This window comes from Meriones unguiculatus, chromosome 21 (genome assembly GCF_030254825.1).
Source record: "Meriones unguiculatus strain TT.TT164.6M chromosome 21, Bangor_MerUng_6.1, whole genome shotgun sequence".
In the NCBI taxonomy this organism is placed as follows: Eukaryota; Metazoa; Chordata; class Mammalia; order Rodentia; family Muridae; genus Meriones; species Meriones unguiculatus.
The window spans coordinates 58,221,733-58,236,837 of record NC_083368.1 but is presented as its reverse complement, the minus strand read 5'-3'; the positions used below and the strand labels follow the sequence as shown (position 1 = coordinate 58,236,837).

General features: G+C 44.9%; 1 long non-coding RNA gene across 2 annotated transcripts in view; it reads left to right on the top strand.

Annotated features, from left to right (window-relative positions):
- Nucleotides 1-15,105, top strand: part of LOC132649748 (uncharacterized) — a 120,012-nt gene that overhangs the window by 27,249 nt on the left and 77,658 nt on the right. The window contains exons 3-4 of one of the 2 annotated variants that reach the window (XR_009588275.1): nt 11,844-12,006; nt 14,060-14,091. This is a non-coding gene — a long non-coding RNA (uncharacterized LOC132649748). The remainder of the gene's footprint in view (nt 1-11,843; nt 12,007-14,059; nt 14,092-15,105) is intronic. The other variant, XR_009588274.1, reaches the window with a different exon arrangement.

The window sequence follows — 15,105 nt, the reverse complement described above, 5'->3', positions numbered from 1 at the left end:
CTTCCCTCCCACCCTCCCGCCCTTCCTTCCTCCCTTCCTTCCTCCCTCCCTCCTTCTTCTTTTGCTTTGGTATGGTTTTGATTTCCTTTGTTTTGAGAGTCTTACCTCAAACTAAAGACCCCCTGCCTTGCCCTCCAAATGCTGGAATTGTAGATAGCTGTGCAGTACTCCATGACTGCACTTTGAAGGACGGTGTGACCGGCTATTGGTCAAGTTGGAAGGAAGTTCCCAAAGATGAAAACTGGAGTCTTGCTTGACCTTAAAGGTGAGAATAGAATCAAGAGATTAGGTGGCCTGTCCTTGTGATGCATGGACTAGGGTGCTGAGAGGAACCGGGTTCAGGTTTGCCTTGGTTGTCACACAGTTGGAGTGTAGAACACTCAGGCACTTGCTCTGCTGACAGGTTTGGGACGTAGGAATTCACTGGAATGTTTTTTTAGGGAAGTAGATGATTAAATCCTGCTTCCCAAGTCTTGGTCACCTTTAGTGGGGGCAGTACACAGGAGCATTAGGGAGGAAAGCAACCCTTGGTGGGGTCTGTGGACGGGCAGCATCACAGGCTAGAGCCTGCACTATTGGGCACTTAAGGTGGAAGAATTCTTACATCTAAAAACCTGAACAGTTGGAAATGCAGTAGTTCCTGCTAGTAATTAAAATTTCTGCACGAGCATCTGTCTCCATACATTGCAGAGTTGGCTCAGTGGGTAATGTGTTTGCCACACAAGCATGAGAAGCTGAGTTCTGGTACCTAACACACACATAAAGCCACATACCTTTATCACAGTGATGGGAAGCTAGCGACAGGAAGATTTCTTAGGGCTTACTGGCCCGCCAGACTAGCTTAATTTCATGAGCTTAGGATCCGAGGGAAGCCCTGCCAAAAAAAATAAGGTGGAGAGCCATTCAGAAAGACATCTAATATATGTCTTTACGTGTGACCTCCACACATGCACATGAAAATGTACATACATGCGCAGAAGAGTATTTGTTTTTCTTTGGAGTAAAAGCTAGGAAAGTCTTAGAAAATACCTAAGTCTGTATGTATGTTAAATTATTTAATTAGGTTTTCTTTTTAAGTCATAGATATTTATATTGAAGATACATAATAAGTTGGAAATAAGTTTTTAAATTTAGGGTTTGCTATTGGCACCAAGTCTAAGTTCCCCTGTTTGTATCCTTTGATATCAATATGTAAATGAGGGTGACATTTTACTATTTAGGAACTTGTGATTATTTCTGCCTGTTCTTCAGGGAAGTACTTGTGCTAATAAGTAGATCAGTGATGCACAAAGGAAAATCCTATTTATGTCCCTTTCGGATAATGTTGAGGAAAGATGTAGAAAGTTACTCGTATTTCTTGGGAAAACTTTTGTTCAGTATTTATTTTGCTGTTGTGTTAGTGATCATGACAGTATTGATAGCAAAACTGTTGCTAGCACAACTAGTTACTTTGAAACCGCATCAAAAACCAAGTTAGAGTTAGGTTTCCCTGAAGCCCTAGGTGTGTCTTTCAGTGACGAGGTCAGCGTCAGCATTATAAGAGTAGTCCACAACAGAAAGCTCAGCCTGGGCAGAGGCCCTATGTCCACTGCAGTGTAGAGTGGGCGTGGCACACCGGAGCTGAGTACCTACTGGAAGCCAGGAGCTGTTTTCCTCTCATTGAATGGCAGAAATAGAAGTCCCTCCTCCACTGTTACAAAATTCTAGAAGGCCCTCCCAAGCTGCTGGGCCACTGTATGAGGCAGGCTTTTGTGTGCCACAAGAGGGGGCTCCTGAGCTAAGGTAGGAATTTCCTTTCATTTTGCTGGTATTTATTTTGTTTTGATTGAGCAGGGGCTTTGCTATGCAGTCCTGGCCAGACTGGAACTATGTATACCAGGCCAGCCTCAAGATCACAGAGATCTGCGTGCCTCTGCCTCCCAAGTGATGTGATGTAAAGGTGTGCCACCATGCCCAGCTTTTCCTGGCATGTACATACATAGAGAAAAACTGAGTGCGCTGTGTTTGTGCTCAAGTGTAGTTTTACTGTAATACTCTGAACATTGGAAAAGGGTCGGAATTTAGAAGCAATAATCTTAGTCTTCTCCCTTCGCTCTGGTTCCTTCTTCCATGTTTTTCTGCGTGGCTTGTCTGTGGCAGGTTTAAACAGTGCCCAGCTCAGTCACCCTGTCCTGGCTGCCATTGCAGTGCTGCCCCCTGTGAGGCCAGCATGACAGCATTCTCCCATGGGCTGCCCAGTACCGCCTGGAACAGGAGGAAGTGGAATGCCTGTAGAAAGCAGGCATAATTTTATCTGACTTCGTAGCACCGTGCTTTCCCGTGCTCTCCTTCTGCCTTAGGATCTATCACAATCCCATGATTCTACTGTTGGTCACAAGAGGTCAGCCCTCTTGTTCTGGGGGTCAGAAAGAAGGTAGAGAGTTGTTGGCACAGAGGCAAGATGTGCGCTTTTTAAAGATGTGTTTAAAATCACATACCATTTTAACAATACGAAGAAAGCAGAAGGAACTCTATAGAATTCAGATGGTGTATGGTCATTAAGGCATGATGCTTATTTTTCCACAAGCCTTTGCTCTTCACTACCTTCCAGAGCATCAGTAACGGACTGTACTGAATCTGTTTGTCATTGCGGCATATTTAAAGCCCATGACAAAGTAAACATGCAGATATTCTCAAATACAGACAGCGCCATCCCACAACACGCTGGACTGTGTCAGTGTGCCTCATGTGCCTGGGGATGGTTGAGATGCAGTAAGGAAGGCAGGTTGATTCCAGGGTTAATGCTTATGGAGGAGAAGAAATCAGGGTTGGGCTGCGGGGCAAATTGGGCCATCATAGAGTCTCAAGAAAAGCTTCAGCTTATCCTAGAGGAGTGCTGCCTTGGGGTAGGTTGCCTTGAGGATTGACTCCCTGGTGTGAGGAGGCCTACTTCTGCAGATGGCTGTCAGCTGACAGCACTCCGCAGAGCTGGGGACCAGGACATGTCTCAGTGTTTGCCGTGGTCCGTAGTGTGTGTCTTGTCTGACCTAGAATCGTCCGTCCAGTGATGTGACCAGATTGTGTATATTATCTGTAGGTCCTACTGAGAATCTGTATTGTCTTGATGTATGTTGTCTGTGTGTGTGGTGACATACCTGTGTTCTCAGATGTGTGGCTGTGCGCTTTAAGAACCCTCCCTCTGCTGTCTCACTTCAGTGCTGAGTTACAGGCATGCGCCACTATAATGGGCTTTTTACCTGGTCCTGGGACTCTGGTCAGGTCACCATAAATCTAAGCAATGGCTTAGATTTATGTCACTGTTTTAAAATTGAAAGACATGAATATTTGTGATTTTTTTTTTTTAATTTAGAAAAAGAGTAACTATACTTTGCCCTACTTTGTAGGGACTGTACCAGAGTTTCTCCAGGGCGGTGAGTGAACTGCTGTGAGGGCCTAGAGCATTCACTGCTACAAACCTAATAGCTGGCAGGAACTGCTCTTTTAATAGCTGGCATGAACTGCGTGTGTGTGTGTGTGTGTGTGCGCGCGCGTAACGTGTGCAGGGACTTGAAGAGGCCAGGAGAGGGAGTTGGATCTGCTGGAGTTGGAGTTACATGGGGTTGTGAGCTCCATGGTGTGAGTACTGGGCACTGTCCTGGAAGAGCAGGGGGTGCTCTCGACCATGGAGCCTACCCTGCAGCCCATGTGGGTGTCATTGACTTAGTTGTTTGGAGAGAATCTGTGTAATTGCTGTATAAGTTCCTTGAAATCTGTATAAATGCAAGTGTCTGTCTTCACCTGGATTGGGTCTTGGTTGTTTATTTTAAAAATAATGCCTTTTCTTGAAAAAAACCTTAGAGCAGTGTAATGTATTCATCCATGCCCTTCCTTTGGACATTGTTTGAATTTTATTTTTAAAATTCTTCCTCAGGCTTAACTCAGGTAAAATATTCTCTGTAAAGTTTTGCTTCTGGCTCTTCTGAACAGCCCGTTAGTGTGTGGGCTGTAGGTGCCTGACGGCTCTGCCTGGGTACCAGCTGTTGTCCTGGAGGCCCTGGCCACCAGCATTGCCCATTTGCTGATGTGTCTGTCGGTCTGTCCTCCCAACTCTGCACTGTAGGTTTTGCTCCATAAGGTTTTCCCTTAAGATGGCTTCATTTCGTTATCACCTCTTATCTGATAATTTAAACGGCCATTTCTTGTACTCACTTAAAATGGCTCTACTCATTCCCTTTAGGTCTTCATATACATTTTAGGATTGTGTCCCAAGAAAACTTTGCCATTGATTGGGGTCATGCATTGTATTTGTAGGTTAATCTGAGAATTGTTATTCTTGTAGGATACATAGCTCCTTTTTTTCTTTTTTTGTTATTCATACAGTATTCTGCCTGCATGTATGTCTGTAGGCCAGAAGAGGGCACCAGATCTCTTTGTAGATGGCTATGAGCCACCATGTGGTTGTTGGGACTTGAACTCAGGACTGTTTAGAAGAGCAGCCAGTGCTCTTAACCTCTGAGCCATCTCTCCAGCTCAGTTCCTGAGCTTCATAATGTCATATTTAGGTGTGTTGTTTAGAACAATTTTTTTACTAAATGCTGATTTTAAATTTTATTAAATATATTTAAAATATTAACAAACAGATCTCTTACTTAACCATGTCTCTACTCACATTTGGGTTAACTTAATTTCACAATGATTATTCTTGCACCCACATCTTTCCCATAATGAAGTTTATGTAAATACCTGCTTCTATTATATTGTGTTGATTTGAGATGTCCTTGTTTGGGACATCCAACTTTATCTTGTCTCTATACAGTGGTCAGTTAGGAGCTGCTCCGTCTTACCAGGTGATTTGCTTTGTTTCCCTGTCATGTGCATGTCAACAGTGACCCATGCATGGCAGGAGTTTCTGTAGATGTCTGACTGGACCTGGTTGTCACTTGTCTGGCTTGCCGATAGCTTACGGCTTCCCATTGATCCCTCCGTGCTCCAGTTCCACAACCTCACTGTGTTCTGGTGACTTAGGCAGCATGAATGTGTGTGGTAGACACCATCACCATCATTAGTTTTTCAAGGTCTCCTAGGCTATTTCTGCATGACACTTCAATTCCATGGGAACTTTAAGAGGATGTAGCCCACCCAGGCCCCCACACTTTGACAGAGTTTGATTGACAGTGTTAATTTTCTAAAGCCATTCATATTTTTTTTTTGTGATGATTGCTGAGGATTCATCTGCTTCATCCTGAAACTCTAGTTAGAGCAGATTAGTCCCCAGATTTCTTTTTCGATTGAAATTCAAGACAATTAAATAGAACCGTGGAGTTGTGCAAAGACACAGCGTTTTCCTGTATTGAGCGGTACCTGGAAGGCTTTACGTGTGCAACGTGGCTCTGCGTGTTTCCCACCTGGACTGTTTCAAATGTCATCATGTGTGGATTGTTGGCCTGGGAAGTCTGTTCATGTGGACTGCTTTCTCCCATGAAGCTTTAAAGGCTTTAAAGGCAGCCCACGTCCATGATTCTTCTGTGTACAGCAATGAAGTCAGACACAGTGGTCTGTTGAGACTGCAGAGCTCTTTCACACCTGGTTGGGATCTGGCATTGATGTTTGCAAAGTGAAATACGAGGCCTGGCTTGTCACGTGTTTTCACAGAACACTGACAGCTCCTGGCCAACCTTCTTAGTCTTTTTTTTTTTCTTGCATAAAATTGCCTGTTTTTCACTTCAGATGGGCATGTGAGGTAGTTCTAAGTTATTGTCATTTTTTTTTCCTTGTGACACGCACACCATCTGTGGGCTTCTGGCATCTCTGACAAGTTCCGAAATTGTCCAGGGTGTCTAGTGGTGAGCACTCAGTGTGATCAGCATCCCAGCCCACACAGATCGTCCCTGTCTGTATAGCAGGGTCATCGCAGTCATCTGAAGCGCTGGGAATCGATGCCATGGGCTCCGGGTTTGTTTGTTTGTTTTTCTTGGTTTATTTTAAACAAACTCTGCAGAGGTAGTGCAGAGAATGTTCACGTGCCCTTCATTCAGTCACAGGATCAGAACTGTGAACAAACGCTTGCTTTCCTCAGCACTCTCTGATCCCCAGCGCCGCTGTCTGGTCAGGATCTCCACTCAGGGATGCCATGTTATCTTAGCCTCATGCCTTTTAAAATTGCCTTCTGCCTTAAAGTAGTTGACATACCTGCTTAATTTCTTCACTTCCTTTGTTTTTGTTTGTTCTGTTGAGCTGGTTCTAGGCAGCATCATGCGTAAATGCGTAGGGAACCCTGCGTGCTGGTCAGTATTCTACCAGCTGAGCCAGTGCTTGCCCTGCTTGCTCTGAGGCGCTGTCTCACTGCTTTCTCATTGCTGTGACAAAACACTATATCCTGGGCAGCTTAGAGAAGACGTGTCCACTTAGGGCCTGCGTGACGTTTCAGAGGATGAGGCCATGGCCGTCAGGATGGGCAGCAGGCAGCAGGCAGGCAGGTGTGGTGCTGAGTCCATGGCAGTCAAGATGGCAGGCAGGCAGGTATGGTGCTGGGGCAGCAGCTGCGAGCTCACATCCCGATCCCAAGGTAGAAGACAGAGACACAACTGGACTTGGCACAGGCTTTTGAACCTTCAGGGCCCACTCCCAGTGGCTTAGCTCCTCCAAGAAGTCTGTAGGACCCCTCTCACTGTCAGTGTTGCTGCTCATCAGTTGGGGGCCCGGGGGGAGGGGCTTTGGAAAGGAAGACAGGGAAGTCTTCTTTCTCACATCCATATGACAGGAGCACGCTGTCTGCATGGCATCACCATTGGTATCACTTGTCACTGGTTCAGTGTTTGCCAGTTTCTGTAGTGTTTTTTTCTCCTCCCCCCCCCCCCCCCATAGTCCTGGAAGCAAGTCACCAAGGACAAAGATTTCAGTTGTAAAGTTTTGTTGTTTTCCCTTTAGATATTTGAAATACTGTGTTTGAAGTCATGTCTACTTCGGGGAGGGGCAGCCCTATTTCAGATATCTATAGCCTTAAATGCAAGAATGAATAAATTTGTCTAAATGCAGGAATGTCTTGAAGCAGTGTTATTTAGCAGCAGCCTGCATTTTGGTTTATTAGTTTTACTTTAAAAGACCCATAATCTGTAAACTCCACCAGCTGCTCTGCTCTGCTCTGCTCTGCTCAGATGGCTGCACAGATTGCTCCTGATTCTTTCAGCGTATGAAAGCCTCACGTTTTTCTCTTACAATTGGGGGATAATGTTTAGCATCATAACATTTTATCCATACTGAAGTCTGTCTAGTAAACATAAAAATACATTGATTAGAATTAATTTATGGAAGTATTTGAGTATAAATATGGTCTTAAGCTTCCTGTGTTTGACACGGACTCTCGACACTGGAACAGTTACTGTCCACCCCTCAGCTCTCTTCGAGCTTCCTCCACCATCAAGAAGCTGGCGTCAGAGTGCATGTTTCCTTTGTTGGCGGTCTTGTCTTTGTTGCATTGTTTTGTCTTGCTAGTTTGTTAGGTCAAATGATCTGTCTTACATTTATGAAAAAAGGTTATTTATTACTATAGCATATAATCGGAATATTCTGGAAATGGTATCTATGGGTGATGTAGTTCTTGTGTCTGTCTTATGATAGTGTCTCAGAATTTATGGTGAATTTTTTGATTGCCAGAATGACTTGTTTATGGGTTTATGTTTCAAGCTGTTCTGTGCCATCCACAGTTGTAAACGCTGGTCTGGCTTGTAAACAAGTTGTAAACAACTGGCTTGCCACGTCTTCTTTCACGGCTGTGGCACAGCTGTGGAACCTAATGACTCCTCTCATTTCTGCCTTACCTTGACCTTGGGGGCTGTGCTTAGAGTTGCTTGATTTTTGTGCCAGTTTCAGAATCTTGCACTGAGGAAAAAGGTTTAAAAATACATCTGAAGAAGTCTTTTGCCCCCTTCATGGTCGCTTGGAAGGACAACTAAAAGCAAGAGTCATGTTTTTAGTCAACGGCAGGGGAAATCCTTTCCTTGGCTTTCAGTTCCACTCTCAGTAGTCAGTCGATTCCTTCAGTTCATGTGGGGATTCCCACGCAGACTGTCAGGAGGCCCTGCCATATATGTGCAGAACACAGGAGAGTGCTGCGTTTGTGTTATTTCTTACTGGGTGAAGTCTGCGCCATGTGCCATTACTGTTCTGTTATTTCTCATTCTTAGTATGGACTTGCAAAGTCTGAACATCAGAAAGTTAATATTGAAAATTGTTAACGCGTAGGTTAAAGGCCATTGAGATATAAAGGTCTTTGGATATGTCTATATAAAGTGTGTGTATTGCACCACTCACAACACCCTTAACATTTTTATGTAGCAAGTAAAAAGCAAACAGACAAAAAAGCTAAACAACCCCAGAACTTTGAAAGCAGAATCCCAATGTCTGCTGCCTTTTATCCACTTACTGATGCCCTCTTCCATTAGCTGTAGCCCCCATTCTTGCTCAGAGGATGGGATATGTTTTTTTCATTTTATTCTGTGTAAAAGAATGTTTTGTCAACGTGTATTTATATGCACCAAATACATACCTGGTGCCCAGTAAGATAAGGAGAAGGTTTTGGGTCGCATGGATCTGGAGTTAAATATGGTTGTAAGCCACCATGTGGTTTCTGGGAATTAAACCCTTGTCCTCTGCAAGACTAATTAGTGCTTTTAAATGCTGAGCCGTCTTTGGTCCTAGGGTGTGTTTTTATCGCTTTAGTTTGTAAGGCATGGAGATACCCTTCAAAACAATAACTGTTTAGCCATTTGGGGAAAAAAAACACTGATGTGACAGTTGCGATCTAGCTAACAGTCTCATTATAAGATGGGTGACTCTGAAATTAGCATACTTACAAGAAAGTTAAAAAATAAAAAACATGTGGACCACACTTGAGTTTGAAGAAGAGATAGTCATGGCTTGAGTGGCCCTTCACTTTGCTCAGTCACCTTATATCCCTAGAAACCAGGTACCCCAGACCCCCACACACAGGAGCCTGCTCTCTGTTTCACTCTGAGTGAAGAGTCTTCCTAACTGAGAAGAAGGCTAGTATCTGCTGTTGAGAAGCCAAGTCCCTGCTTTTTCCGGCCTTGCCTGCAGCACCATCCCTGGTCCCTCCAGGAGACGTGTTCTCATTGAGAAAATTCCTAGAGATTGAAGCCATCAGGGGGAAACTGGGGAGGGAGGTAAAGGCTCTCTATCCGTGTAAACACAAGTGGCCATCCACAAAAAAATTTCCATGGTTCACCATTTGGCATGAATGTCTTCAAAACTTCCTCCCTGGCATTTCTATGACTAAATATATTGCTAATTTTTTGTGCCACGAAGATTCAGCTTCATAGGGATGCTTTAAAATTGTAACCTGCCTTCCATTTCCTTTTTTTTAAATTCTGTTTTCTCTGTTGCATATTCAGGAAAGTTGCAAAGCCACACATGACCACTTGGAACACAAAGTGTTACTACTTGGTCTTTGTTTCACTATACCACCAAAACACAGAAACAATAGTCTTAACAGTTAACTACTCCTTCAGAGTTTGACTTGTTCCAAAGTACAAGGAACTACAGCTTTAACTGGAAAGTTGACTCTCGCACAGTAGGCCAGTCACATTCATTTAGTTATTGTGACCTCGTGTGAGCCATGCTTTGTGATAGGGGCTGGGTTGCAAGGGTAATGAAGGCCTGGAGAGATCTAGGGTTTAAGAGGACAAGTGAAAGCCAACTGATGAAATGGTTGCAGAGGGTGATGGAAACTGCCAGGCCCGGGTGGAATCCCTGGGAGGGATCCTTGTGCACTGGAGGACCTTGGAGGTCTGACTCCGTGCTGAAGATTGTAGACTAGAAGTTCCAGCTTTAGGTTGGCAAAGAAAGCTCCAGAACATTCAGCTAAGAGCACGTGCTGTTATTTTAGACTTCCTACAGAACAAGACCCTAGTAGGTGTGGAGACCCGCTCTCGAGTGCAGAGATAACTTTGGCAGCTGCAGCATGCAGTTTGCATGTAATTGATCTTCTCATGGAACAGTGCTACTGATGTCAGTACTAGGAAATGCTGAAAAGTCAACAGAAGGGCGCCTGCTTCACAGCTTACACATAAAACACAAAAGACCCGAGGAGATTCCCAGCACCCACATCAGGTGCCTCACAGTGACACGTGCAGACGCACTCATGTACACATAATTCAGAAGGATCACTGTTCAAAGATCTGTTCTTAGTAAGTGCCTGCAGAAAGAGCGGTCAGCCCTGTCATCACTAAAAGGATGGGTGGTCAGAAGTCTTTCACTTTGTCCAGGCATAGTGGTGCACATTTTTAATCCAGCAATTGGGAGGCAGACACAGCGGAGCTCTTGTGTATTCGAGGCCAGCCTGGTTGGTTTACAGAACAAGTTTTAGTGTATTCAGAGCTTCATAGTAAAACCCTGTCTGGAAAACAAACAAATAACTAATACTTCGCTTTGCTCATTGGAAGTCAGCCGAGAGAATGTCAGGGTACCTGTAGGACACACGCAGGCTTCCTTTAAAGACATGAGAAGGTTGTGTCAGCACCCTGGACTCCCCTGGAGGCTGCTTACTCTGTCCCACGGTGTTGCGTGGCCCAGTTGCAGCTTTGCTCTGTTGAATGGAAGGCACTTCCTTCCGTAGACTGGAGGTCGGGATGGGGCACTGGTAGCTTTTGTAGGGGTTGGGGGCTCGTGCCTACTCGAGCACCGTCTAAAGCAGGCTAAAGGGTGTACATTTTTATCTTACGGCCACGGTGGGAACTTAGTAGGAAGGAGGTCTTAGCTCTCAGTTTGGAGTGAGAGGCAGTAGTTACAGGAGCAGCTAATTAATGGGGAGATACGGCGCCAACCTTCAGTTATGTTCCTGTCTTTCCTTTTCCTCTTCCTTCCTGCCCTCCCTCAGGAGCAGCCCCCAGGTAGCTGCACCTGAACTCTGGCGTTGGTTTTAATTGTTTTATTTTGGCCAAATGATGCCTGGAAGTTTGAGAAAGCAGTCAGCATTGACAACAGGAGCTCAGGGAACATAGGGGCAGTATCAGTAGGTTTTCTACCGCCCCTCATCAGAGTTCCCCCCCCAACACTCCAGGACCGCAGTGTTGGAATTTTGGTATCAGCTGGCCATATTGTTGAGTCCACCCCAGCCTTTCTCCCTTCCTTTAAAGGCCAGCGGGCCCCACCTTCTACAGCCTGTTTCCACAGTCTGACTGGCGCTAACTTCCTGCACAGCTGCCTCAGCCTGGGCCCCAACGTTAGACGGTGTGGTGGTCCCCCATCAACTCCATCACCTTGACATCCAGCAAAGTGACCGACTCAGCGGTGACGTCAGCCTCCTTGTCACTGGAGGGCAAGGAAGGCAGGGAGCCTGAGCTGAAGTGGGAGTTAGAGTCGTCGGCATCTTTGGTTTTGATAGCGTCAGGGGACTGCTGGCTGGGCTTTCAGTGAGTGTCTCCATGACCTTGCCTTCCCAGGGTGTGCTCTGTTATCTTTTTAACAAACACCATCTTGTCACCATTGCTACAAAGTAACATTCCATAATTATTTGTTACTGGATTTCATTTTAAAGATTTTTTATGTGTGTAAATGTGTTTTGTGTGTGTGTGTGTGTGTGTATACACACATGTACATATACACACACCACATGTGTGCACCTGTGGAGTATGGAAGAGGCCATCGGATCCTCTGCAGCTGCAGTTTGAGATGATAAACAACAAATGCTTTCAACCACTGAAACATTTCTCAAGTCTTAGTGTAAGATCTTGAAAGTAGACATTTCTCCTCTAAATTTGATGTGAATGGGACTTAGTTTAACTTGTATTTTTGTTAGAAATACTCAAAGCAAGTCATTACTCACATACTTTTTTCTGTGCCATCAGGCTGCAGAAATACCTGCCTTCAGTAGCTCAGCTGATTCTATCAAGCAAAGATGGAAAGTCACCCTGCAAGCTGGGAAGAGGGAGCTCACTTGCAGTTCTCCATTTAGCCAGGAGGTTTCCTAGGCAACCACTTAAGCCATAATTAAGGATAAGGAACTAAAAGGTATGTACTTACGAATCTCATTCCTCAAGTACAGTGGTCATCAAGTTAGGATCACAGTGTCTTTTTTTTTTTTTTTTTTGGCTTAACATTAAATAAATAAACAAACAAACAAACATTTAATAAGAGGACACACTATTTGGATGTGCAGCGTGCTGCGCTTTTATTTTTATCTTTTCTACACCTTCCTTGAACAGCATGACGCGCGCGCACACACCTGATTTTATTCTGGCTTTCCTGAAGGCATAAGGGAAGTCCCTTAGTGGCCTCCCCTGTGTGTGGGAAAGGGACACTTACTCTCATACAGTGCTTCTTTCAGTTTTTATTTCTAAGGTTTCCCCAATCTTCACATGAAGTTTTTTTATGTTTTTCTACTTGATTGACCCAACGTACTCCTTCCTCTGAAGTATGGACTCTTACTTCCAGGCCTTAATGTAATCGTTCATTCTGTTCCAGAAGAAAGAGGTGACTTTTTCTTTTCTGTTTGGTTGGTTGCTTCGTGTTGCTTTGTTTTAAGACAGGGTCTCTCTGTGTAGCCATGGTTGTCCTGGATTCACTTTATAGACCAGACTCGCCTCAAACTGAGATCCGCTTGCCTCTGCCTTCCCTACTGCTGGGATTACAGGGATGCACCACCATTCCCTGCTTTCAGTGACTTTTCTAATGCACCAGAGAAAGGGAAAAGCCATGCTAATTCCCTGTCATCTCAAGCATATGTTCAGAAATAACCGATGGCCATACAGAAGCAGGACATACCGGTGTCCGCCACAGCCATCTGTGTGTCGGGTAACGTGGCTCTGCATGGAGAAGGGACTGCTGGAGAGTGAGCCTTTCCCTGCCTTGAGCTCCTGCAGGCTCTGTGGACGGTTGGAATGGTAGCCACGATAGCTGGAGAATTTGGAGCTGTCACGGTTGTTCCCCATCTGTCACCAGCAGCCTGGGAAGCGCCTGCTGTAGGGTGGTGGCAGATGAAGTAAGTGTGTGCAGCACTTCTTCCCTGGATTCCTGGAGCTTCAGCTAGAGTTGTCACAGGAGAACACGAGGGAGCCAGGCTCTGGAGTTCTGCGGTTTTGTGCCATTTCCTGTGGCAAAAGTTTTTTAAAAATTCATTCATTCATTCATTCACTCACTCCTACTGTGTGGATCCCATGTGTGAACTCAGGTGGTCAGGCTGGCTGTCAGGCGCCGTTAGCCCACTGACCCATCTCACTGGCCCCGACTTAGTATTTTCAGCATCCGATTGTTTTCCTTTTCTGTGAGGTAAAAATTGAGTTGATACTCAGTTCACTCATGGGATGTTCCCATTAGCCAGCCATGGTACCAGGCGGTGGAATACCAGGGCTTAAGATATGTCCCTGCTTGAATGTCACAACGAGTCCAAAAAAGGAGTTACACACGTGAGGAACAGCAATGCTTGTACCGGGTCCGTCCCGGCTCTCTCGGCAGTTCATGGGTTGGTACTTGGCCTAATGAGATGCTTACCATGTCCCCCAGTCTTCCCTTGAGTGAATTCACCAGATTTAACCAGGATGGGAGGGTGTTTTCCTGGGTTACACATTGTGCTTGCCTGGTACTTGAGTGCACCAAGTGCAGCAGCAGCATGTTTAGACGCTTGGATAACGAGGGTTTCTGCAAAGGGAGAACGAGGTGTGCGTTCCAACACCGACTTCAGAGGCTGGCAAGTCCGCTCTTAGGAATAAAAGTCACGTTTGCTCACGCACACGCTGTTTTCTTGAGTCCAACGGGTAAGGCGGTTACAGACACTGGAAGACGGGAGATAATTTAAAAAATCTCCACTTTTCCAGGCCAGTACTTTTTTAGTTATACACAGGTATATGGCTGAAACTGTCCTGGGAGGCTTTGTTAAGTGCCAGCGTAAGGCCACACCTTTTCCTGTAGCAAAAGTAAAGGATCTGTAATGTATAAAAAATTATACTTAAAATTAAGAGAAATATTAACTTATTAATATTTTCTTATATAATTATGTTTATTAATATTTTGCTAAACTATTAATTTATTAATGTTAATTTATTGATACTAACTTTATATTCCCCAGACACGTCTCTTTGAAAGCTTCCAGTAGCCTGTGTGAGTACTTTACCGGTGTGTGTGTGTTGCCTGAACATAGGTAGCTGATGTGGTTTGCCTGCTTTACTGGGAGGTACGGCCTTCCAGAAGGTGGCATTGGAGTCCCGACAGCAGCACAAGTACAGGACCATTGCTTTACAACTTCGTGTCACAGCCACATCACCCAGGCTCGCACCTACACCTCTCACACATTGTCATTGTAATCTGTTTACTTTTTCCCATCCGTCACCAGTAACTGCTTGGTTTTCTGCCCTGCCTAGAGTTTAGTGGATTTTGATTATCCCATCCACCTCTCTGATAGATGGACTTTATCCCTTAATTAAGTTTATTGCCCTATCCAGTTCTCTACTTGTTGGGGTTTGTGGTTCCTTTACACCAGTGATACCATCTTACCATCCCACAACCCCAACTCTCTAAATCTTGTCTGTCCAAGCCCAGAACAGCAAGTCAGAAATTACCTATCTGACAGCACTCTTGTGTCCATCTCCCCTGCCATATGTTGGTCCTACTTTTTCTCATGTACTGGCTCTTAGCCCTTTTTTTTAAAAAACACTTTTTTTTTCTTTTGTATGTGTGAGTGTGGGGACCATGAAGCCAGAAGAATGGTCAGGTCTCTGAGCTAGAGTTACAGGAGGTTGTGAGTGTTCTGGGGTGGAACTGAACTCAGGGCTTCTGGGAGAGCAGTAAGTCCTCTTAACCAGTCATCTCTCCAGTCCCCTAAAATAATTCTGTGCTGCATAAAGTTTAAATACCAGCTTATTGATCCCCTTCCAGCCAGGGGAATTCCTGGCTGTTGGAATACATAGGGGTTTGTTTTTGAGATGCACAATAGCCAGTAGCTCATTGCGACTCTTTGATTTTAAGTTAGTTAAAAATAAGCAAGGGCCAAGAAGATAGCTCAGAGTCAAGTGCTCACCCCACATGTTGGGTTACATCCCTGGAAATCACACAAACCGCTGGATGCACTGGCCAGCACCTGTAGTCCCTGCATTCCTGACATGGAGATGGAGGCCA